The sequence below is a fragment of the Myotis yumanensis genome, unplaced genomic scaffold (genome assembly GCF_028538775.1).
Source record: "Myotis yumanensis isolate MYYU_CA2020_CCGP unplaced genomic scaffold, mMyoYum1.0.hap1 SCAF_6, whole genome shotgun sequence".
Classification (NCBI taxonomy): Eukaryota; Metazoa; Chordata; class Mammalia; order Chiroptera; family Vespertilionidae; genus Myotis; species Myotis yumanensis.
In genome coordinates, this window is record NW_027223757.1 from 15159959 (window position 1) to 15186860 (window position 26902).

General features: G+C 38.3%; 2 pseudogenes; one reads left to right on the forward strand and one right to left on the reverse strand.

The window, feature by feature from the left end:
* LOC139012818 (nucleophosmin-like) overlaps positions 1-11326 on the reverse strand; it is a 33401-nt pseudogene extending 22075 nt beyond the window's left edge.
* Positions 11327-22279: 10953 nt separating this feature from the next.
* On the forward strand, positions 22280-22612 carry LOC139012819 (microtubule-associated proteins 1A/1B light chain 3B pseudogene; annotated as a pseudogene).
* Positions 22613-26902: the final 4290 nt, after the last annotated feature.

The window sequence follows — 26902 nt, forward strand, 5'->3', positions numbered from 1 at the left end:
TTGCATCCTCTCTCCTTACTTTCTTTGTGTCTCTCAGCCTCCCCATTCCACAACTTATTTATCTTTTTGCCTTATTTTCTTCTCTGTATCTCTTGCCTTACCTAGCTCTCATCCAGTGACAGTGAATATGATGTAATTCATAAGTGTCCTATCTGTTTGGGTAGAGATTATCAGTACTGTTTGCAAATGCTATGTGATTTCACTACCAGCTAAATAAAAAACACTGCAAGGATATCCCCATGAGTTTCCTTACTTGAAACAGGAAGGTAAGTGAAAACAAATCGGCTAAGAATAAGTAGATCAATGGTCTCATTCCCGACTGCACACTGAAATCACCTGAGAAGCTTTTAAATCCACCCCCAGAGAGTCAGATTTATTTTGTGGGCTGTGTCACCAGAAATTGGTTTGTTCTTTTAAGTCCTCGGGTAATTTCAATGTGCAGGGAGAGTTGACAACTCCCAAAGTAGATTCAGTGGAAGCCGATACAAAGGTCATGACAAGGAAAGACATACCACTGAGGCGTAAAGACAATGGAGGGACAAAGATACTTTAACAAAAAGAAAGAAGAAAAATAGATAATTATATGTAACTGATGGAAGGGAAAATAGAAAGAAAGAAGCATTGTCAGGGCAAAGAAAGAAAGAAATCAATGAAAATGAACAGTCCTTCCTCAATACCTGCCAAAAAAGAGGAAGCGTTTAAGTGGAATTGAGGGGAAAGTATTTTAGATGGGTTACAAACAGATGCTGTGAAAGCAACAGTCGATGCTTCCCACTCCAAAGATAATGAAAGGATTAGAGTCCATTTCTCTTTCCAGACTAAGCCCCAGGGAGAGAAAGAGCAAAAGTCAGAGCATAACAAGAGAGAGTTTTATGAGTGCCTACGGAAAGAGTGAGGGAAAAGTGACTGACAGACGGATGAATTCTTTGAAATGATAAACCTTGAAGCTCAGAGCGGAAAAGGACAAACTAAACCAAAGTCAAGAGCACAATTAAGGGTAAGAAAAATCACTGCCAACACTATTAAGGTGGAGGGGTCCCTAGACAGGTCATAAAAGGTTTACATGAAACATAATCAGAAACAAAAGGAGAAAAAGGAATAAAAAGGTTTGCAATGGCAGAGCTCAGGTTTCCCCCCATTGGAAATAGAACATTCCTATAAAATCTTTCATAAGCTAAAATGGCATAAAACAAAGAAGCAATTATCATTAATGTATAAGGAAACATTTTGAGTGTTCCCAGATCCCCTATCAAATCATACCAAATAACACGCTAGACCTAAAATAACACTAACATATAATAAAACCATTCCGAATCTGACAAATGCACTGTGTAAAGTAAAATTAATGTATGTGCAATAAAGTTTCATTGGTTAAGAAGACTGAGTTCTGCTTAAGTATAAGATAATGAAACACCACATCTGTATACCCATCAGTCCACTCAAATAATAGACTTTCCATTGAATCCATTCCTGGATATTGATGAAAAAGCCACTTTGCTACCACCAGGACCAAAAATAATTTTAGCAGCTTTCAAGATTTATTTCTCTCTCATGTAAATAGTATGAATGGTGGACAAAAGCAAATTCAATACACACACATCGCCGTTTTGTTCACTAGGATTGAAATGCTTAATTATGTCCAGAACTACACTAAGCATAGTGCCCTTAATGAGCTTTCTGATACTTTAGGACACATCTCGCTAACAAATGCACAACATAAATCAAGATAAAGCACAGATGCTCAGAGATACAGTTCAAAGCTATGGGGCTTGATGCTGAGAGTGGTTCTAGGGGAAGGAGATGGGTGAGACCGCTCTCACTGCTGGTTGCAACTGCTTCCATAACAGCTCGAAGCAAGGCTAATGCTGAATGCTAGTGTGTGTGTGTGTGTGTGTGTGTGTGTGTGTGTGTTTTAAGTGGAAATCCTCTTCAATTTTATTTCAGTTAGCAAAATGATAACTAATATAGGTCTTTCGTAAAAGTGAAGGAGTGTAACATGTCTTAAAAAATTGAGGATATCTTTAATGGGATAGTAGAAATGATTGTTTTGGAAAAACGTGCATAAAGGTTATTTCAAAAAGATTTTTTGTTTTAACTATAGCTATGTCTTAATTGGTTAAAGTTATAAAATGATGGAGAAAGGGCAAATGCTATTTAAAACTTGCAAAAATAAAAAATTCTAAGCAAAGAAAATCTACTCTTGGAAAAAAAATGCCAAGAGAAGAAGCCATAAATCCAGATAAATTATTTTGTCTTATGCAGGAAGACAAGATGACTAATTTAAATTTACTCATAAAAGAGGACACAGAGGACAAACATTGACTCTTCAATATTGAACATTCAATCTTCTAAACAGGGCAATTTGAAATGACTCTCCCAGTATATAATTTTTTTCAATGTATTTTTATTTATTTCAGAGAGGAAGGAAGAGGGAGAGAGAGATAGAAACATCAATGATGAGAGAGGATCATTGATCAGCTGCCCTGCATGCCCTCAACTGGTAATCATGCCCACATCCCAGGCATGTGCCCTTGACCAGAATTGAACCCGGGACCCTTCAGTATGAAGGCTGATGCTCTATCCACTGAGCCAAACTGGCTAGGACTAGATTAGAATTTTTTAAAAATATATTTATTGATTTTTACAGAGAGGATGGGAGAGGGATAGTTAGAAACATTGATGAGAGAGAAACATCAATCAGCTGCCTCCTGTACACCCCCTACTGGGGATGTGCCCGCAACCAAGGCACATGCCCTTGACTGGAATCGAACCCGGGACCCTTCAGTCCGCAGGCTGACGCTCTATCCACTGAGCCAAACCGTTCAGGGCTAGATTAGAATTTTTAATTATCAATTAATCACACTCTTTAATGCAATGAAACAGTAGTGCATGTGCGCACGCGCACACACACACACACACACACACACACACACAGACTCTTTGGTCTTTGTTAAAATCTTTTTCCGGTCTTCAAAAACCCCTTCCCATATATTGCACAGTCTGACATTCCAGAGGGAGAGAGTATTTGTAACAGTAAGAAATGTAATAAATCACAAAATTTGATAATACATCAAATCAGCTGAATACATTGTGATTTATAACTTATAGTTCTATTTATTGTGACTTTGAAAAAGTTTTTCATCAAGCTACAAATATGAGAAAAAATGAGCACCATCTTCTGAAGAAACATACCATTACTACATTCAATTTTATTCTTCCAAATATAATGTTTTTGCTTGAGACATAATATGAGATAAGAAGTGTAAATATGTGTGGAAGAGTGCTTGTTTTGATTTCACAATCTGTATAATATGCATTCTGGGGCTTTGGTCTCTGTTTCCTTTGTTGTCTGGGTTAAAAAAAAAACCATTGGTTTAATTTAAGTTTACCTTTTCTCCACTCAATGACTATTTGACACTATTAACCATTCTATGCTTAAACTCTACCTTCTTGTCTTTCAAGGCAATTCTTTACATTGACACTCATTGTTCTCTGGTCATTCTCCATCAGGCTCCTTTCCTGATTCTTCTAACTTTAGCTTCTGTGGACAATCTCATTTATATCAATAAATCCCAATACTACTAATGATCATCAAATATATATCTCCAACCTAGGCCTCTCTTCTGATCTCCAGACCCAAATATCCATCTGTTTGTTGAAGAGTACCTGATGGGAAATGCAGTAATATTCTTAGAGCCTATTCTCTTCCCTCCAATATTGGCTCCCTTTAAAGCATATCTCAACCATGTTAATGACTATACTCTTGTTTCCCAAATTGAAAACCTTACAGACATTCTATGCTGAAATTGACAATATAGTTTAATTTTTCATTCAAATGAGAATATGTTTGATAATGAAATGGACGCTTAGTATATTGGCCAATTAGAATATAAAGTTACACTATAATGACCTTTTAAATTTCAACTAATTGGTCGTTGTGTGGAAAACTTGTTGACATTTCCCAGGCCTATTTTTAGTTATTTAGGTGCTCATCGTCTTATTCCTAGAATATTTCAGGCCTAACTCATCTTCCTGCTTCTAACCTGTGCCTTTAATACTACTTTTGAAGTTATTTTTCTAAATCTCAAATCTGATGATGTTATTCCCTTGTTTAAAATCTTATTGTATCTATCTGCCTTTCAGAATAAAATTGAATCTCATATACATGTAAGCCCTAAATTATCTAATTCGCAGCTACTTTGGAAGGATACATTCATGTGATGATTAAAAGCAGTCTGGTTTCTGCCTAAGATGTGGAAAGCTGAAATGAGCATTGCTCCTTCCCAACAATGAGAGAAATCTGGATCAACTACAAAGTTAGAGCTTTTATTAAATTCATCAGATTGTTAGTGTTGCAAGGCAATGAAGTAGGCTGAATCCCCAGAAGAAGCAGACCTCTTTAAGGAAAGATAAAGCACAAGGATTTTGTCACAAGGGGAATAGCATAGACAGCACACGTGGATAAGAATAAATCAAGTAAAATAAAAAAAATGAATTCTTGACCGGTCAATATGGCTCAGTGGTTGTGTGCGGACCTATGAGCAAGGATGTGGGAGTGGCAGGGGGGTTCACAGTGAACCGATCATGGCACACACCTGGGTTGCAGACTCAATCCTTGGTTGGGGGAGAGCAGGAGGCAGCCGATCAATGATTCTCTCTCATCATTGATGCTTCTGTCTCTCTCTCCCTCTCCTTTCCTCTCTAAAGTCAATAAAAAGTATATTTTAAAAAATAAATTCTTAATGTCAAGTGTGGACTAGTGTGATGAAATAGTATCTCTGTGAGACCTAGACCCAAGTGGAATTTGCACATATTCATAGTCCCTTTTCCAGGAACCTTCACTTTTTGCTCATAAGAAAGATTGGGGGAAAATATGGGAGAGCAGAGAGCCCCCCCAAAGGTGGTGTAAACATGGAGGAGATCAGTCACCATGGAGGGAAAGTTATGGAACCCCACACTACTCCCCTTATCCTTTTCATATATGGAGCAAAAGCCTAAGGACACTGAGGGAGGAACAGCAAACCCTGGCATCTTCAGGGTAGAGGTAAGGGCACACTGACAGGGCAGGAAAGACAGAAGAGAAGAACCCTCTATCACAGAGACAGCAGCAGAAAGGAGTTCTGGAACCAGTGTTCTATCCTAATATGACTAGAAAAGAGGCAGAATATGACTAGAAAAGAGGCAGATACAAAACAAAATTTGGCCACCATGCCTGAAAGAAGAAGGGTGAATTTCTGTAGGTATAAATGTTATTTACCAGAGTCTTTCCTGCTTTATACCTGATTCTCAGCATGTAATAAATGACTATGAAGCACACAAAAAAGCAGGGGAAAAATACTGCAATCAAAAGATCCAGACTCAGAGATGACCCAGATTTTAGAACTATCAAGCAGGGACTTTGTCATAATCTATCCATATATACAAAAAGCCAGCAACTAAAACACAGTAATGACCAGAACAACAGGTCACTATGACGCCCACTGGCCGATTGGGGGGTGGGGCCAGTAGCAACCTCCCATGGCCCCTCCCCCCAGCTGGCCCCACCCTTGATCACCCCCCTAACCCCAATAGGGGGCGGGGCTGGCTGGCCAAACTCCTGCGCCCCTCCCCCTGGCCTGCCCCACTCCCAATGGACCCCCACCACCCCAATCGGCCCACAGCCCCTCCCCCTGGCCGGCCCCACACCTGATTGCCTCTCTCACCTCAATCCGGGGGCAGGCCTGGCCAGCCAATCTCCTGCAGCCCCTCCCCCAGGCCAACCCCACCCTCACCCCTGATGGGCCCTCATCACCCCAATTTGCCCCCCCTCTCCAATCAGGGATAGAGCCAGCCAGCCAACCACCCATGGCCCCTCTCCAAGGCAGCTGGCCCTGATTGACCACCCCCACCCTATTTGAGGGTGGGACCAGCTGGCCCACTGCCACAGCCCCTCCCCATGGCCAGCCCTACCCCCAATTGGTCCCCCATCCCAATCAGGGGCGGGGCCTGCCCTCCAGCTGGCCTGGCCCTGATTGGGCCCAGATTGGGGTGGGCCAGCAAACTTCCCACCATCTCCTCCTCCCTACAAGCCTGGCCCCGATCCTCCGATTGGGATGGGCCAGCCAGACCCCACCTGTGCCTCTAGTATATATATAAAAAGCTAATATGCTAAGTGTCCATCTGGGTAATGATGTCACATGACAATGCCCGGCTTCCTCTCCCTAGTGACTAGCCTCCTTGGAATTTAATCAGCCCAGGAACACAACTTGCTTTATAACCAGGCGGAAACATTTCACATTGTAACCAAATGTCTGTGAATTGTTTTCCCGTGCCTCATCTCATTTGATCTTCACAGAAGTCTTGGAGTAGATAGATAGGAGACTTGGTGGAATCCTATTTTCTTTTCATTAGCAAGAAAACAGACATTTAGAAAGTTTAGAAACTTGACCTGACTAAAAAGAAGTAAGAAATGGTGGACCTTGAAAATGACTTCAGGTTTTCTCACTGAGCAGAATACTAGTATACTCAAACACTGCTGCAGTTAAATATTTCTCCCTGTGTGACCTACAATAATAATCTGCTTTGTAGCCGAAACCGGTTTGGCTCAGTGGATAGAGCGTCGGCCTGCGGACTGAGGGGTCCCAGGTTCGATTCCGGTCAAGGGCATGTACCTGGGTTGCGGGCACGTCCCCAGTGGGAGATGTGCAGGAGGCAGCTGGTCGATGTTTCTCTCTCATCCATGTTTCTAACTCTCTATCTCTCTCTCCCTTCCTCTCTGTAAAAAATCAATAAAAATATATTAAAAAAAAAAATAATCTGCTTTGTGTTGATATTTACTGCTGTGTTGTTGACAATTACTTGAAAGAGAAGTTGGGGTGCTTCACTGGGCTGGAAAAAGTTTAACTAATTCAGAAAGCAGGTCGAATTAAGCAAGTTTATTCTATATCTATAAAAGGCTAAGTTGACTCATGCACGTGCAATACATATAAAGCTCTTGTTGGCACCAATTGCACACATGTGTTTCGATCTGTCATTATTGATCGTGAATTAGTTGATACTTTAGTTGATACTTCTATTATAGAATTAGTTGATACTTTAGTTGATACTTCTACTATAGAAGTCTGCATTTGAATCCTGACTCTACAATTTGTTATCTGTACAACCTTATCAATTTACTTAGACTTCTCTGCCTGCAATTCCCAGCAGTAGCAAGCTTCTCATCCTTAAAGACAGTTTATATGTCTCCTCTGTAGGCTTGCTCTACCATTTTCCATTCCTATCCAAGTAAAGGGAATTTATGCCTGTATTTTTGTACCTATCACATAGTGTTGTAATTATGTCTTGAATATTTTTCTATTCTCTCATATCATGGCTTTGCACAGAAGTCAGATTGTATTTAATTTTATGTTCCAGATCTTAGTTAATGGCATGACATATGACAGTCTCAATAAATATCTGAATAAATGAATGGATAAAAAAATCTATTATGGTTCACTTCAATCCTGGTTACCTGATAACACTGCAGAATGCTCTTAGCTGGTAGCTTAAAATGCCAAGACTAAAGGAGCATCCTAGCAAAAAGTTATCTGGAGTATCAGAGCATGTAAAGTTAATCAACACCATAGCACATGCTTTTCTTTTTCAGAAGTCAGAATATGCAGGAGGCTGGGGGTCCAGAAAGATAAAAGATGGATTAGTGATCATGTAAGGGTCACAGCAGGTAGAGGAAAAGACTCAGTGCACACTAGTGAAGGCACCTAAGAGAGCCTAGTATGTCAGAGTCAGCTTGCATAAAGGTTTTGTGGAGTCTGTTTCCATAGGCCTGCTGAGAAGCAAGCTTCCACGCTCATTAGTTTTATTAACTTCATCTAAGTTAGATTTGGTCTTCTTCAGACTTGACAGCCTGATTTGCCTCTTTCTTGGAAAATTTTGGTTGTTTCTTATCATTAATCTGTACAGTGCCCAGATCTGCTTTCACCTTTTTTTCATTCTCCTGAGGTAACCTTGTTTTATGTTTCTGTACACTAGGGAGGTTGAGGAAGGTTACTGCCAGTAGAATAGTCAGTGATGGGCCATCTGAGGACATGGCGCAGTGCTATGATGGAGATGTAAGGAAAGCTGTGCAGTAGTGAAGAGGCAGAGCCCTTGCAGAGACGAGTATTTGCAACATGAATAATTCTGAAAACATGAAATAGTGTGTGTTGGTTTACATGCTCTCAGCAATTGACAAAATATAGCAATGACTCTCAGAGGGTGTTATTCCCAGTGATACCTCTGCTAAGGACATGCTAAGAATAGTCTTTGCTGGGATGAAGTAAGCAGTTCTCATGGGAACTCCTAAACATCTCAAGATTCTGGTTCTTTCTATCATCATTTTATTTTTTATTTTTCTGTCAAATAATGCAGTCTATAGAAATTTGGAATTGCATTTTTAACCTGAAGCAGCCCTGCTGTCTTGCAATAGGAGAATAGAGAGTCAATCCCTCATAGTAAGATTCTCTCACCTGTAGTTACTAGGCTAGCGAACCATGCTAAGCCAGCATTTTACAGATATCCTCATCTGGATGAAACTTTGATTCTCTGACCTATATTAGAGGTCAAACAAGTACTTGGACTGGCAGAATACATATTTAGGAATTAAGGAGCATACATATTTTAAAATACACACAAACACACACACACATTATATATATATATATATATATATATATATATACACACACACACACTAGTGGCCCAGTGCACGAAATTCATGCACAGGGGAGGGGGGTATACCCCAGCCAGGCCTGCACCTCTCCAATCTGGGACAACCCTCTCTCAATCTGGGACTGCTGGCTCATAACCACTCACCTGCCTGCCTGCCTGATTGCCCCTAACCACTCTACCAGTCTGCCTGCTGGCCTGATCGCCCCCAACTGCCCCCCCTTCCAGCTTAATCACCCCCAACTGCCCCCCTGCCAGCCTGATCCCCCCAACTGCCTCCCCCCGACTGCCTGCTTGCCCTCAACTGCCCCCCCCTGCTGGCCTGCCCACCCCCAACCGCCTTCCCTGCCAGCCTGATCGCCTCCAACGGCCCTCCCCTGCTGGCCTGATCACCCCTAACTGCCTTTGTCTCAGCCCCACCACCATGGCTTTGTCCAGAAGGACATCCGGAAGGTCTCCCAGAAGGTCTCCCGGTCTAATTAGCATATTACAACACATACATTGTAGTCCAAACTCTTGCTATCGAATCCCAAGGACTAATGTACTTGAAAAGAAAAAGATACATGTATGCATTATCAGTTTGGACACATTTGTGTAGGTTAATATTCAACTTCTATTTATTCAGTAAAGTATAAAACTTTATTTCTTTCTTCTTAAGCGTTAGGAATGAAAGACAAGTGACATTTTTTTGTCTAGGTAACAGGGGTTAACTGCCATTATTACTATGTAATAAATGACAATATTACATAGTAATATGTAGTTAGGCTTACTTGTAAGATGACTCTGTTTTTAAAACAAGTTTATCTTCCAATAAGGATTTTCTTGTTCCAGCTAAATTCACCCACATGTCAATGTGTCTCTGAGCTATGAGCTGTTAGCTACTAGAAATTCTAACAATGAAAGAAATATGTCCACAGGGTTTGAGTTACACAAGTCAAAGCATTTTTTCCCAAAAATTTCCTGGAATAGAATATTCATGATCTATGCATTCCCTTGTTTATAAATTGCACCCCTAAAAATCAAATAGAACAATAGAGAATTACTGAACTCTAGTTAATGATATGCACACTGAAGTGCCATGTCTGCAACTAATTTGAAATGCATCAAAAATAACTAATTTTGGATGTGTAGCAGTACATGTACGTGGTAAATTCAGTATGGTTAACTATTAATCTCAGTGGTAGAATGTTATGGCATGTTTGAAATTTTTTAAATAAAATTTTGAAGAAGAAAATAAAAGGACTGGCCCGGTCAAAATGGAAAACCAAGGAGAGCTCTAATAAGATAGAGCTCAATAAGTTATTACCAATAAACTGAAGTCAGATACCAGATTGGCCAAGAAGGGTTGTTGTATCTATGAGATGAGTGTGGAAATCAAGTTCCAAGATAAAATCTGAGTTTGGAGGTAGTAAATTTAAACTAGAATGCAAAGACAGGAGAAGTTCTCAGGAGCACTCATAGACAGATGCTACTGTTGTTGGTTCCTTTTCTTGTTTTGTTTTCCATAGATTTTGTTCCTGAGAGTATGCTTTTGTCATTTTCTAATCCATTCAAATACTTATTGAGCAGCTATGTAGATACAAAGGTGTCTGAAACATGGTTAAAGAGGTGAGGCAAATGAACAAGTAGAAAGAAAAGTTCACTTAATCACAGCAGTCAAAAGTGCTGTAGGAGATTAAGAGTGAGATTTCTTTCAGTCCAAAAGGGGGCCTGGGTGAATGGCAAATCAGGAAAGGGGACTGAGATTAAAATAGAAGACTTCAGTCTGGACTGTGGGTGATACTTAGTATGAGCTATACTTCTCTCTCTTTTTCTCCATCTTTGGGCTTAATTTACCAGTAGTGCCCAGGATTGTAGAAGGTGCTTTTTCTATACTTGCTTGCATTTTTGTTTTAATGTTTTCTACAGAACTAGGTCCTTTTGGTGGTTTAGGTATTTTTTTCCTGTTTTTTGAAGGATTCTTAACCTTTTGATCTGGGTGTCGATGATTTGGAGTCTTTTCCATACCGGTTTGATTTCTGTGCACTTTTGGCTGGAGTATCTCATATGGATTTCTTTATTGGAGCTTTTTTTCCTACTTCCTCATTCTCAAAATCATCAGCATCAGATCAGCATCATCAGCATCATCTTCATCCTCATCCTCATCATTGTCCACAGCACCTTCAGCAGTAGCAAGTTTTATTTTTTTTTCTGTGGAAACCTGCTACCACTTCCAGGAAAGAACGATTTCCAGACAAACCAAGGAGTTTCACATCCTCCTCCTCTTCATATTCTGACTCTGCATCTCCCACCACAGCTAAGTGCTGTCCACTAATATGCACAGGCCATGAACCACACTTCAACTGTAAGATCACAGGTGGTGTTATTGCAAAGCTGCCAAGGCAAAGCATTGACTGTACAGACATTTTCAAGATGCCAGTGCTACTTGAATTGGACTGCCTTCATAATTCATTGCTTCTGCTTCAACAATGGACAATTCAGCCTTTGCACCAGCCCCTCAACTGACCATTCATAAAGATAATAATTGCTCATTGTCATCACCACTCACCTTAAAAGTGATAACCTTTGTCAGCTTTTAGTTCACAACTGAAAAGATAGTTCTGGGTTTCAGAGGGCTCGTGTCCATGCCCTCCAAATCTTCCATGGGGTGGGAGCACTCACTTAGGTGACAGGAGGCAGATGGAGATAAAGGACTCCTGTTCCTCAGAACAGACTCACAGGATGGAATTGCACCAGGGCTGCCTTTGTCAATTTTGCATGCAAGGTCTTCTAAACAGAGCAGCTCATAAACATCTGAACAGATTTTTAACTTATTAATATACATTTTTACTGTATATAAAGCATTAAGGCAAATAATCATGCTTTATGATAAACTTCCAATTGGATATAGCTCAAAATTACACTCTTTCCTTAAAGAATCATTTCAACTGGTAGTAAGTGCTAACGATAAGCAGTTTTCCATGATTACTGAAAAAAAAAAGTTCTGATTGGAAAAATGTGCTTTCTATAGCATCCTTTGTGTGGTAGTTACATAAATTTTCCTTCATTTTGCATCCATTAATGCACAAAATTGTTAACTTTCTATATTTTTTTTGTGGTTGCACATCTTTCCCTGTAAGGTCACATGACCAGGGTAGCTCACAGCAAAGGCAGAAACAGGAGTTATGCTGAAAAGGAGGCAGAATTACTCTCCTTAAGTAGCTTTTAGCTACTGAAAAGCTCTAGACTGTTTTGTATTTAGTACAATGTTAGTTTCCTGAGGATAAACCTACATTATATTCACTTTTTCATCCCCCTTCCTTGCCTGGCACACAGTTGATTTTCAGTAAATGTGATTAAAATGAATGACTGATATAAAGAGTAAGCAGACAGTGAAAGCATTTGAAAGGGGAAGAATGCAAATTGAGGGAGGAATAGTGCTGAGATTGATAATCAAACATTTGGTAATAGAAATAAAAGGGAACAGATGAAAACTATGTGTAAAAAATGTCTATGGTGAGGTGGGAAAAGAGACCATTAAAACTGAGCAAAGTTTAACTTTGCTGAAACCAATGTTGAAGATTTAAAAGAGGTGTGTTCAATTTAATAAGGCTATTATCTCTTTTCTCTCCCCAAATGCTGTTACCTACTTCTTCCTCCAAGCACCACATTGAATTGAACAAAGAAATGAGCAAAAATTTAAGATAATTATCTGCAGGAGCAGCGAAAACTAGAAAGGTCTCTTCTACAGGCCTGAAAATTTGATTAATTTCTGGGAGATAGGAGGCTTGTCAGCCTTCTAAGATAAGATTGTTGTGCTGTCAGCTCATTATGAAACTCCAGCCAAAGCTGCTCAGTGAAGAAGGGGGCAGGTTCTCCCCCCCCCCCCCCCCCCCCCCCCCCCCCCCCCCCGTCAGTATGTGTGTTAGCGAGCCTGGGCCCTGTGAGAAGCAAGCTGGGAGAGCAATGGGGAGAAATCCAATGGAGGCTGGGAGAGCCATCAACCACGATTCAAATCTGACTCTGAGTGAAGGAGGGAGGAAAGAAAGGAAGCAATGTTGGCTGGACACGTCATTGACTGAAGTTCAAAGGGAAGTTTGGCAAGGCTGTTGGGGAGCCAAAATTGCTGTCAGAGGAGTCTAACCCAGGAACAGGCCTGCCTCTGAATCCTTGCCACCCTCACCCATTGGCAAGACCAGCCTGTGGGCAGTGTGACCTCCATTAAAAGGTGGCAACGGATGTCAGAAGACAGCAGCTGGGCTCTCAGTGAGCTCTGCTCTCAGCCCTGAGAGGGGCATCTTCGTGACTGGCACCCTGCCCTTTGCCTCACTCCACACTTATACAAAGGAAAGCTCTCATTGTTCCCATAGGCTTCTCTTCCTGAGGGAAATGCTGATACTCTCAAGATTTTAAATGTTGGGTAGGAAGGTCTGTGAGAACTACAGCTAGCTCCAATCTCTGCAGTTAATCTGGGAGCTGCCATCATTCCACATTCTCCCTCCTCCACGATTTATTTCAGAGTCCCCTCTTCCTCGCCAAGCACCTTGACAGGTCATGGTGTTCCATGGAGGTATGATCCAAACTTTCACTTCTGAGGGCGGTGACTTCTTGACATTTTTCTTCTTCTCCTTTTCCTTCCCCTTCTCCTCCTCCTCCTCCTCCTCCTCCTCCTCCTCCTCCTCCTCTTCCTCCTCCTTCCTCTTCTTCTTTTCTCTAACTTATATACTTCTTAGTCTGTGGTTGCTGCACATGACCGTTCACAGTGACAGTGAGGTAAGGGAGCACCAACAGATGTCCAAGTCGATTCCTCTTTCTGACTCCCATTGTCAAAGCAGCCTATCTCCTCCTGAGGGTCGCATTGATTTCCCCTACCTTTAAAGTGACTCCTATGCTTGACAAGGATTTCAGAGTGTCCTGGGAGCAGCCACAGCTTGCACATCAATGGTACAGAAAGTATATGCTTGACATGGCCATGCCTCCTAAGGCACAGCATCTCCTCAGTCAGAATCCTTTGCTTCTTGATCAACCAGACAATTTCTGGCATGATAACAACTATCACTTCTGTGATATGCTTCTGATGTTTTCTTTTTAATTTGCATCTTAATGCCATAAAATTGCTGTGGAATGAACTATGTTTATCCCCTCCTCCCACCGCATGCTCAGCTTGCTGAAAGAAGTAAATAAAATAATGCATGCAAAGGAGATTAGCACAGGGCACAAAGTAAGAGTAAATAAGTATTGAATCTTTATTCAAATCTTTCCCAATGATAAGCTATAATATACTTATAATGAGCATTTTATTTCATATTGCTATTGTAGCATCTGCTTTTCATTTAATACACAATAGTTGAGGGACACTTTGTTTGTGTGCAGCACTAGGCACGGGCATGATTAAGATGGGGTTGCTTTTAAGACATTTAGAATGGAGCTCTGTGCTCACCAGTCCCTTTTTTATTCTCAGTTTATAAAAATGCTACAGGGGCTCATGTCTCATACAAATAACTTAGACCTTACCACTTAACAAAATATTTAAATGTCCGTGAACATTTTAAAGTGCTATTATTAAAATGATGTCATTTGGTGTGTTTTTTTCAGAGAAAATTACAAAAAAATACATTATCACAGTCATGTTAGTGTATAATTTGTAGTTTAGTAAGTAGCATATTTTTAACTAGTTCATAATAGATGCATGGAGTATTTGCATCTAAACATTACTCATATTTCAGATATTTAGTAAAGCAAACAAGTACTCATCTTTCTGACACTTTATGAACAAATCTGGGGACTTTTTTATTTGTTTTTAGTGGCTGATTAAAACTTTTCACTTTATATCCTCTGTAGTTTACACTACCTGATAATAATTAGCAAGAAGAATTTGTTAAGAAATAGTCAATAGTGTATCTCAGTAAAAAAGCAGCATCCTCAGTAACACCAAATTTTCATTGCCCAAAGGCAAAAAAGAAAGAAAGAAAAGAAAAGAAAAACCCCGTAACATTATATTCTTTTTTGGTCTCTTCTTTTGTCCTGTCACAATATGTTGAACATTTTGCTTTCAATAATGTTCCTATCCTGGTGTGCTGTACAATTATAGTAAAAACCCTACACTTATCAAAAATATCAGCTTTGTAGCAGTGCTTAATTCACTGGAAAAAAATAGACTGAGCAATGAAAAATGCTCTTAAATAATAAAATACTAGTTGAAGAAAAATAACGAATATTTTACTCTTTACAGTGAGACAAGAGAGTCAGAAGAAGAAAGATAAAAGAATGGGCAAGGGAATAAATGATAAGAAAGTTGAGAATATAATTTTCATGAGATATACAATATTGGAGACATTTTCAGATATTTTTTTATTCCATGTTATAGTTCATTCTTATCATATAAGTAGGAAGTTCCAAATATGGAACTTTAAATCATTTTCTAAATTATTAGTTTAAGGTTTTGAAGGGATATGATTCTGACTAAAGCAGATAGGAATTCAATTTAGTTTCTACTGACTAAAACATAGAAGGGATCAAGACAAACAGTTTTTGGAGATTAATTCCAAACTATTTTTAAACATTTTTGGTCGCTTTTGAAGTTCATAGTTTTATTTTATCACTATTATAAGTAACTAGAGGCCCGATGCACAAAATTCGTGCAAGGGGCTCAGCCCTCGCAGCCCCGGCTTCATCTGGAAGGTCGTCTGGAAGGACATCCAGAGGTCGTTCAGCTGTCTGATCTAATTAGCATATTATGCTTTTATTTTTATAGATAAATCACTCTGGTCTTCTAGAAATATTGCAAGAATAAAGTCCTTTTATTTTGTGCGTTATTATTAATTTCATGATCACAAAATAAGAAATTGGTTATATTACACTACCATGGTTTGGGGCTAGTTGGGACAGGGACAAAAAGGTGGTTTTATGGATGACCTAAAGTGAGAGGCTTCAAAATTTTACTAGTAATACATTTCCCATGTCGGCTGGCCATGGGACCTGAAATTCCCAATCGAATATTGTTAAAATTAAGTTAATGATTACAGAAGGCCTCTGTGATACTGCAGAAGTCAAACAATTAATCTATTATCATTAATTTAAAAAATTATGAAAGGCTGACTGCCACTTCTTCCAGGATGTGAATTGCTGAAGAGATGTGACAGAGGAATGCTGGAAGGAGGGAGAAAGGATGTGTCATGTCAGGTGTGGACTCAGGACCCTGAAGTTATAAGATGAGCTTCTGAAAATGTGGAAGTGTAATAAGTAAATGTGTTAGGTATTGTTGGCTTGCACTCAATGGAGTGTTCCACTTTTCTCTGATTTGATGCTCCTGCCCCCTGTATAACCAGGGCTGTGTGGTAATGACTACATATCCCACATGCAACTAGTTTTCTGCATGAGATTAGCTTATACCATTGAGATGCACACATTCATCTCAATGAAAATTTGGACATGGAAGAGGTGAGGCCATTTTTGGTTATTTAGTGGAGCGGCCAATAAGCAGGACGCAGCAGATGTTCTATACACTGAGTGGCCAGATTATTATGACCACCCCATCAGTACAATGAAGTGAATTTGTTATACAAATAATAATGATAATAATAAAACCTTGACAGTATTTTCTTAGGAAGTTTTGAATATTCAGTATTTTTGGAAGTGTCAATGAAGTACTGATGGGGTGGTCATAATAATCTGGCCATTCAGTGTATATTAGAGTCAGCCTGTCTGTCTACACCAGTGAAATGCATGTGGGTGAATGGCAGCTGTGAATGGTAGTAGCATTTCTTGACCTCTAACCTCTCCAGCACAATTTGTAAGCACCTTAATTCTGGTATTGAATTCCTATCAGCTTAAAAATATTGAGTGGTTTCTATTACCTGACATGAATACAGACAAGGTCCAAAAGTTCAGGAATTAGGAATGCTAAAGAACCAACAAAAGAAGAAGGAAATAGATGCAAAGGGCCTATAACAACAAAAGGATTGCTTTCTCTAGGGAATTCATATGTGCCACTTCATACAAAAGTAGCCAAACACCATGAAATGCAATCAGAATCTCCTGAACACAATGACAGTGTGAGAGGGCAGCTGCAAGAACAGAGAGGGCATTTGGAAAAGCAGACCGTGTTGTCAGTCTGAATGTGAAGTGCTGCCTAAGGGTGCCAGACTGAGGTGGGACAGAGCAACAGCCTGGTAGAAGGAAAGAACAAGAAGTGTGCAACACAGTCTCTCCACGTGGAGCTGTGGCTTGCTCACATAATTTATTAACTATTAGAAGAGTTTGGTGTTGGGTAAAAATTTTTTATTCATTTAAGTCTGCTTTGACAATTCAACATTTTATGGCATAGATTTATAGCACTGACAAGATTATCTTTCAAGATCATAAATGATAAGAAGGTTTTTGTCAAGAAAAGAAAGAGGGTAGAAAAACTTGCTAAGGACAGAATAACCAAGATGGCGGCATAGGTAAACACCGGAGACTGCTGCCGCAAACAACCACTTCAAAAATACAACTAAAAGACGGAACAGACATCACCCAGAACCACAGGAAAGCTGGCTGAGGAGAGACTCTTCAACTAGAAGGAAAGAGAACAGCATACCAAAGCTCAGAAGAGGCGCAGTGTGGAAAATATAAAGGTACCAAGGTGTGCGCGCAAAGCGGGCTGGTGGCTGAGGGAGAGGTTGTTGTTTTCAACCAGGAGAGAGTCTCAGACTCTGGGCTCCAGATCCAGGTGAGTCTCTAGGGACTCAGACTCAGACGGGAGAAGCGGGATTGTCCGGCATCAGTTGGAATCTGAGGGCAGCCTTCTCTCCGAGGTTTGCAGTGGCGGCCGGGGTTCTGAGAAGCAGAGCCTCTAGGACCGGGACTGAGAGCAGCCATAACTGCTCCCTCCACCCACCCTGTTGATCCCGCCCCGCCCAAGCCCTGCGCAGAGCCATTTGCTGGATAGCCTCAGGCAAAGGCTAGAGTAGCACCTCCCCAGAGGACAGAAGTTTTCCACACAGCTGATTCTCACAGCCGGTCAGCCTGGTGGTCAAATCCCTCTAGTATTAACTACAACAATCAGGGCTTAACTACAACAAGACTGCGAACAAAGACTACTAGGGGGTGTACCAAGAAAGCGTAAAAAATTCGGAGACAAAGAAGTAGGACAAACTATCATGGGAGGATATTGAGTTCAGAACCACACTTTTGAGGTCTCTCAAGAGGGTTCTAGAGTCTGTCGATAAACTTGATGAGATGTACAGGAAATCTAATGAGACCCTCGATGGTGTGATAAAGGACCATCTAGAAAGTAAGCATACACTGACTGAAATAAAGAATATTATACAGACTCCCAACAGCAGACCAGAGGAGGGCAAGAATCAAGTCAAAGATTTGAAATGCGAAGAAGCGAGAAACACCCAACCAGAAAAGCAAAATGAAAAAAGAACCCAAAAATACGAAGATAGTGTAAGGAGCCTCTGGGACAGCTTCAAATGTACCAACATCAGAATTATAGGGGTACCAGAAGATGAGAGAGAGCAAGATATTGAAAACCTATTTGAAGAAATAATGACAGAAAACTTCCCCCACCTGGTGAAAGAAACAGACTTACAGGTCCAGGAAGCGCAGAGAACCCCAAACAAAAGGAATCCAAAGAGGACCACACCAAGACACATCATCATTACAATGCCAAGAGCAAAAGACAAAGAGAGAATCTTAAAAGCAGCAAGAGAAAGAAACTCAGTTACCTACAAGGGAATACCCATACGACTGTCAGCTGATTTCTCAACAGAAACTTTGCAGGCCAGAAGGGAGTGGCAAGAAATATTCAAAGTGATGAATACCAAGAACCTACAACCAAGATTACTTTATCCAGCAAAGCTATCATTCAGAATTGAAGGTCAGATAAAGAGCTTCACAGATAAGGAAAAGCTAAAGGAGTTCATCACCACTAAACCAGTATTTTACGAAATGCTGAAAGGTATCCTTTAAGAAGAGGAAGAAGAAAAAGGTAAAGATACAAATAGTGAACAACAAACATGCATCTATCAACAAGTGAATCTAAGAATCAAGTGAATAAATAATCTGATGTACAGAATGAACTGGTGATTATAATGAATCAGGGACATAGAAAGGGAATGGACAGACTATTCTTGGGGGGGAAGGGGAATGGGAGATGTGGGAAGAGACTGAACAAAAATCGTGCACCTATGGATGAGGACAGTGGGTGGGGAGTGAGGGCGGAGGGTGGGGCGGGAACTGGGAGGAGGGAAGTTATGCGGGGGGGGGGGGGGGGGGGGAGAGGAACAAATGTAATCTGAACAATAAAGATTTAAAAAAAAAAAAAAAAAAGAAAAACTTGCTAAGAAATTGAGGCCTAAATGGCTTCTTAATACATCCCTGGTAAGAGATGATAAAGCCTTGTAGAAGATTCTGGGGACAGCCTTACCAATTGTCATTTAGTGTTTCAGTTTAATTGATTTAGTTTAGATTCAGAAAGCCCTCAATATAAAGTATGTTAGAGATGCTGCTGCTGTTGACCTCATTGATTATAGGACTGTAGGTATGTGGTTCCATTTGATAGAATGTCAGCTAATTTGCTATGTTATTGCAACTCAATTAAAATAATTAATCATTAGATTCTATAACCAAGACACGAGACTAGAGAATGAACAACACTCCAGAGTCCTGGCTTCATTCCCAGCTCAGTCAATATCTATTACAAATAAATAATATCACCTGCCCATTTCATTTTCCCCATTATAAATCAGAAATGCTTAGAGTTACTTAGTTAAGCCCTCAGAGCAAGTTGAAAAGATTAAGAAGATAACTGTTGTAAAGCTGTTTATAAATCCTCAATCAAAAATTATTATGCAAGGTATGGCTATGTAGTTACTATTTAAGTAAACAACATAAAATTATACTTAATCTTGGAATAATGGGGCAGGTAGTACTGCTGATATAATGCACACACACATAGTGGCTATTTATTTGGATATTTCCAAGATATATTTAAAAGACATAATATCACAAAAGGCAATGATTTCCATATGCCAATGCAAAGATGAAAATTAGAAACTATCATTTAAAAGTTTGAAGTTCTTAACTGATGTAAGAAAGCTGTTATCTGACACAAGTCAAAACCAAACAAAATTTAGCATTTGTTTGCAGGACTAATGCTTTAATCTCCCAATAAACCAAAAACAATTCTACTTCTCTCAGTTCTGTGAAAAACTTCAATTTTTTTTAACAATTATTTTTTTCCATTCAGGTTCCCAAATATAAAATCCTTGACTTCTTTTATTTCAGGCCCTAAACCAGCATCTTTTATAATTCTATCTTTTTTTTTCTATCTCATAACTCATTTAATTGGATAAATTTTATTGATGGGGATGAGGGACAATTTGATCAACATACATGAAATTTTAAGGTTTAAAGAAAGCATAGATTTCACAAGTATTAGGAGGTAAGAATTCTTTAGGAACAAATTTGTGAGAAATGTTTAGTAATTCTATTAAAAGATGTAGATAAAATAAATGTTCATAAAGGAGCATTTTTTATAATGTGAAACATTACAATAAGCACAAATATGTGACAATGAGTACAAATGAATTATGTTTTGCGCACATAAAGAATTACTGTGCAGCTCTTAATTTTATTACTTGTGTAACTTTAATATTATGAAAAATGCTTAATGATGTTGCTATGTGAAAAATACAGGATAAAAACTGTAATACAGGATATTCCATAATTAAAAAAAATACTTAAAGTGAAAGAGCAACCAGGAGGAAAATCCTATATGCCTATGTTAAAAGCCTACTATGCCAAGTGTCTGGTCATCCATTCAACCAATCTAAGCGTAATATGCTAATGATATGCTAAGGTTGCTCAACCACTCGCTATGACGTGCACTGACCACCAGGGGGAAGACAGATGACCAGTCAACCACTCACTATGACATGCACTGACCACCAGGGGGCAAACTCTCCAACCGGTAGGTTAGCTTGCTGCTGGGGTCCGGCCAATTGGGACTGAGCAAGATGGGCTGGACTCGCCCTGGAGCCCTCTCTTGGTCCCTTCCCTGATGGCCAACCTTCCACACCCCTCCCTGGCCCTGATTGCGCACGGGTAGGGTCTCTAGGCCTGGCCTGAACCCTCTTGCAATCCAGGCTGAGGAACCCCCCCGCCCCACGTGTAAGAATTTTGTGCACCGGGATTCTAGTATCTTATAATGGCAATGAAATTATCAAAGATTTTTATTTTATACATCCCTAGTATTTTTTTTCAAATTTTCAAACATTCTTCATTTGCTTAAAATCTTAAGAAAATTTTTATCAATTTGGGATAGTGTATTTTAATGAAATATTTCACTTTAACTTTGTGATGCCATTTCAACAATTTGTGTACATTCATTTGAAATGATATCTTCAGCATTCTATTCACTTAAAAGTTTTTAAATACCTCTTCTATGCTTCAAGAAGCATAAGAGTTTTCTAAAATCATTAAAATTAAAGTGGAATGTAAAAACATGCTATTTTTACTCATGACATTTTTCTTCTCTCTCTTCTCTAACAATTTATAAACGAAATTATTCCAGAAAAATGTATTGACCTCTAACTATATGCCAGTTGCCACACATCAGAACTAAATTCTTTGCTTGCCTTTAACTTAAAATAACATTGATAATTTATTGTGATATTCTTTGTAATTTGCTCTAAAATATGTTTTTTAACCTGTGGTGGTAGATATTTAGAGACTTTCTCGGCCTTTATTCCACCCAGCTTCTATTTGAGGAGATTGGAAAGGTAAGAGTTACAGTTTCCATACTTTCAAGGAGCTCAGATTCTACCCATTAGATGCAATTTCACAAAACTGCAAGTGCCCTTGAGGCAGAGGTATTCCTGTGGCTTCTGGCTCTCACCACCGACCTGGAAGGTCATGGATTCCCTGTAGTAGTTGCCACTGTTCATTTTCAAGAAATAGTAGCAGAAGCAGCAATTTGACCTGACCCCTAACCTCTGGTTGCCGGCTTCAAGTGTCCATTCTCCCATTGTCCTGTGTCTGGAGACTGTCCTGAGAATGACCGCAACGTTAGACCTAGATGGTACAACTGGTGGTGACATGAGATGATGAAGCCTCATATGGTGAGTTTTATCATTTTTTTGGAGTTATTCCAAGAACCTCAAACTAGAAACAGCTGGTTTACCTCATCCAACAATTTTGCTAAGCATTTAAGTCCCTGTATTAAAATACTTCTTGTTTTAAGTATTTAGAGTGTTTTCTATTTCTAACATGAAACCCTGCCTGATTATTTTCTTGGACATTTTACCCAAAATAGCCACTGAAATATATAACAAAAATTGTAAAACAAAACAAAGCAAAAACACTTTTAAAAAGTTTCTCTCCCTCTTCATGGGTAAAGATCTTTTCTTTATTAAAATGTCTACTTGAGATAACACAATAAATAAAGACTATATAAGTAGCACTCTCTACACATGGAAATTTAGATGATAAAATTGATGTATGAGGTCAGCAGGCAATAGTGGATTATTTGATAAATCAATTTAGCATAATTTACTGTCCATTTAAAACTAAGGTTAAATCATCATTTCTCATCTTTCACCAAAAACGAAGTCCAGATGTATTAAAGACCATGTTTATTTTATTTAAATCAGTAAATTTATTAGAAGAAAATAAAAACCCAGTGATAATAGAACGATACAAGGGTGAGAAGCAGCTTCCTGTCCTGGATAAAACCAAGTTTCTTGTACCTGATCATGTCAACATGAGTGAACTCATCAAGATAATTAGAAGGTGCTTACAGCTCAAAGCTAATCAAGTCTTCTCCCTGTTAGTGAATGGGCACAGCATGGTGAGTGTGTCCACACCGATATCGGAAGCGTATGAAAGTGAGAAGGATGAAGATGGATTCCTGTATACGATATATGCCTCTCAGGAGATATTTGGAATGAAATTGTCAGTGTAAGACTAGAAAAAAATGCATCTGTTCTAGAATTTTTTAAACCCTTACCAACGGGGAAAAAAGGGATGTTACCAACTGAGATTGGATCAGTTCATCTAAATCACAAATCTTCAAAACAGTAGTGTCTCACCTAGGAGTTTTAGAAAGTTGTTTTTGTACTTTAAGCAGTAAAGTTGAGCTCCAAGCAAGCACATTAAGCTTTGGAAAACTATATTATTTAACCTGAGCAGCCTTGTTTTAAAGTTTAGAAGTTTAAAAATAAAATACTTTGCATTCTAAGTTACCAATAAAATTTTAAAAAGACAATGTTAGGGAATATTGTTTCCAATACAAAATACATAAGAGCAAAATACATCTTACCCATAAAGGAATAAGGATAATGTGAATTGCCAGTCCATACTCTCTCTTTTGTGTCCTGGTTCTCTGATGCTGATCACCTCCCAAGCCATGCATGTGGGCTTGAGAATGGTGATTCTGTTCCAGAGCCAACACTCATCATTCTTTTGCTATGCATCCTAAGATAATACAGTTCTCCAAACATTAAATCGCCAAAATGGACATTATTTTTTCCTTCTGGCAGAATGAGAAATTATTAAGAACATTTTATTGATAAAACTCAATGTTATATGCAATATATTTAATATTTAAGACTGTGTTGAAGTGAAGTTGTTTTAACAGTTGAAATATATGTTGAATTTAAATCACTTAGAATACTAAAAATAATTTTAAGCTTCTGGATTCATTAGCATATGTATGAACTATTATTAATAAATATTAGTATTTAATATTCTTCTTGCCTTTCTAACACAAGATCCTTATTAGTGTACCCTCATTGGTTGTAATTACCTAACAATTTCAATATTCTAGAACATTCTTTTATAATGCCATTATACATTGCCAGAAACAAAATAAGCAACCAAGTAAGTAAAAATATTCTAACCTTCTAAACTAAAAATGTCTGATAGAGTCTGGAATATTTCCCAGAAAGAATCCGTCGAATGCAGGTTACCATGGTGATTAGCACAAATGTGGAATGAAGTTCATTTCATGATAATTGCCACATATTTGCTGCTGAAGTGCATCTTTCAGTTTCACTCTCAGACTTTGAGACCATAATAATAGCTCTGGAATCTGAGTTGTATATTTAAACCTATAATATTGTGCAGGGACATGTCTAATTCTGTGAGGATTCTTTTTTGTTGTTGTGAACAACATGATAATTTTTAAAAGTTTATTTCTATTTATTGGGATTTCTGTGTATAGTTCATCGAAATTATGTTTGATTGATTCCTAAAACACAGAATTTATAATGTCTACAAATTAACTTAAGATAAAATGTAAGAATTTTATTATAAATTCCTCCCCCTTTAGGAGGAAAGTTGAATTTATTTTTAAGGCAGTTGAATGCACTTGCTTTGTAATTATTTCTGAAGGAATTCATGGCCTATTGCCAACTTTTGTGAATTAATAAGTTTTGAAAAATGGTGCCAAATTCAGAAAGTTGGTGCTTTAAAAAAGCTATTTTAACTCCTTGAGGCTAGGTGAAAATTAAACATAAAATGTAACAAATTTCTAAGGGATTTGTATGTGATGCTATAATTATGTAAGTAAACCCAACCAAGGATTCTTAATATTAGAAATAGAATAGCTATGTTAAATTTACTTAATTATATAATGCTTCTTTAATTTTGTGTAATGATTTGATTTTAGGATACTGTCTACATTTTTTCTTAATTCTTACATCCCCTGAATAAAAATAAAATAAAAAATAGTAACATTCATTGAGTACTTATGTCAAAGACATTACATATACTAACTCAATGCTCATCATAATACTAAGAAATAGGTTATTATTCTTATCTTCATTTTGTGGATGATGAAACCAAGGCACCAAGAAATGAAGCAATTTGCTTGACATCACAGTTAGTGTAGGGCAGAACCAGAAATTAAATTCAGAGAGGCTGGCTCTAGCATCCACACTCTCAACCATATAATGCTGGACTGTTGGCCCGAAGTATTTTTATTCTCAATTACTAGAAACACAACTGAAGGCTCAAAGAGGCCAAGTGCCGCCGATGTTGCACAGTTACCAAGTGACAGAAATGGAACTGGTTGGATTTCTGATTGTAAATCCGGGAGCACTCCATCACAGCTCTTGGTCTCCCTTGACTTGAATGTAATTGAGTTTTCTTTCTACCTGGTCAGTTGGAAATAAAACAAAGTTAGTGTAAACTGCTTGTTACAGTTATAGCCTTCTGACCGAATCCTCCATATCTTTTGTATATCGTATCTGCCCTTTCCACATATCACTGATATAAAAGGGTTAAAACCCCAGAAGAGCAGTTTGTCATGAACAACTAGTTTATCAATTAGCATTTTTTTTTAATGTTAGTGAAAGAAAAAATGACTTTTCACTAGGAAGAAACCTATGGAGTCAGCCTTTACATGTTATAAGGAATTCTGTCTGATCACAATGGTCCTTTTAAAATTGAGTGAAAAATAAAGGGAAACACAGCATTGCATAGCTTTTAAATTCTGAGAGATTAACTTTTTCCCTTGACTAGCAGAAGAGAGAGGAAGAGAGAATAGTAGAATACCTAAACTTGATCTCTAATAAACACCAGAGAAATAATCCTACCCATGATGTAGGTTCAAAAGTCTGGCATTATTTGTGTGTGCATGTGTGTAAAATAAGAGCAACTGAAATTGATGTCCAAAATCAAAACAAAGACAAACAAACCAAAAAAATTAAAAAATTCTACCCCTCATCCTAATCTAGCAGGACAGTCTGCTATAGAAAGATACAAAGTGGTTCTGACAGGCAAGGAAAGCATTTAGTAGTAAGAGAACCAGAGGAACAGAACTGTTGGCTTGTGATTCTCCAGACATACTTCATAGAAATAGTTTATTTACTTCTATTTATTGGTTTTTAGCTAGAGGGAGAGAGAGAGTAATCAACTTGTGGTGCATTCATTGGTTGATTCTTGCATGTGCTTTGATCAGGGATCAAACCTGCAACCTTGGCGTATCCAGACCATGTTCTAACCAACTGAGCTACCCCACCAGGGTTTGTAGAAATACTTTAAATAGATATTTAAAGAGATAATTTTCATGTTGCTTTAAATGTTAGTTTTAAGTCAATAATAATCAAGTACAACTAATATTTTTTGACTCTGCAACATAAATCATGATATTAAAAGAAGAGAACACCATTAAAATAACTTCCCTTATAAGTGTCTTATCAGGAATGACTCATCCAGCATTTATTTAACAATAACTGTTTACTCTCTCTTTATGATTATATTTGCATATATCCTAGCAGCATAATTATTTGGCCATATTTATGAAGAAAATTTGTGTATTAGAATAAAGAAAGTAGAATGAATGTCATTTTACTGGTATTAAATCTATGTATATAAAGGCCTAAGTGACCGGCCAACTGGCCAGTAGCTATGATGGTACTGACCACCAGAGGCAGACGCTCAATGCAGGAGCAGAAACCACAGGCATGGAAACATGGAACAGATTGATGAATCTCAGAGGGGAGGGGCGAGGGGGAAGGACAGGAAGAGATTAACCAAAGATCTTATATGCATACTAGTGGCCTGGTGCATGGATTCATGCACCGGTGGAGTCCCTCAGCCTGGCAAATAATGGCAAATGGAAACTCTTTTTAGTGATTGTCTTATCATTAGTGAAATAATAGGCCAACTAGTTACTAAGTGCCAAAGTTTATGAAACATTTTACAAACTAGTGTAAATAAGAAATTTACACTCATTGTCAACAACTAGTTTGCCTCTTAGTATTTTTATTTGTTTGATTGTTTTAAATTTGTTAGTTTAAGCCAATACAATCCTTATTGGGTATTACAATTAGTTGAATTATGAAGATTGTTTATAAAGGGGTAAACAATATAAAAATGTTTCTCTTTTTATCTTGCCCAGTTAGAAAGAATATATTGATTCCTTATGGTTTGCAAAGTATGGCATGCATGCTACATTGTCTGAGAAAATAATACAGACTAATGTGACTCTTCAAATTTGCCAATGATACTTTAATACATACTATTCCCTATAGAACACAATGCAATATACAGATGAAGTATCATAGAATTGTACACTTGAGATCTATATAGTCTTATTAACCAATGATGCCCTAATAAATTTAATTTAAAAGATTTAAAAATAAAATAAAATTGTTATCCTTAAAATATGCATTAAAATACAACTGAACATGCTAAGAAATGACAACTGATTCAACAAATTCAGAAGAGATTATAGTTAAGGTTAATT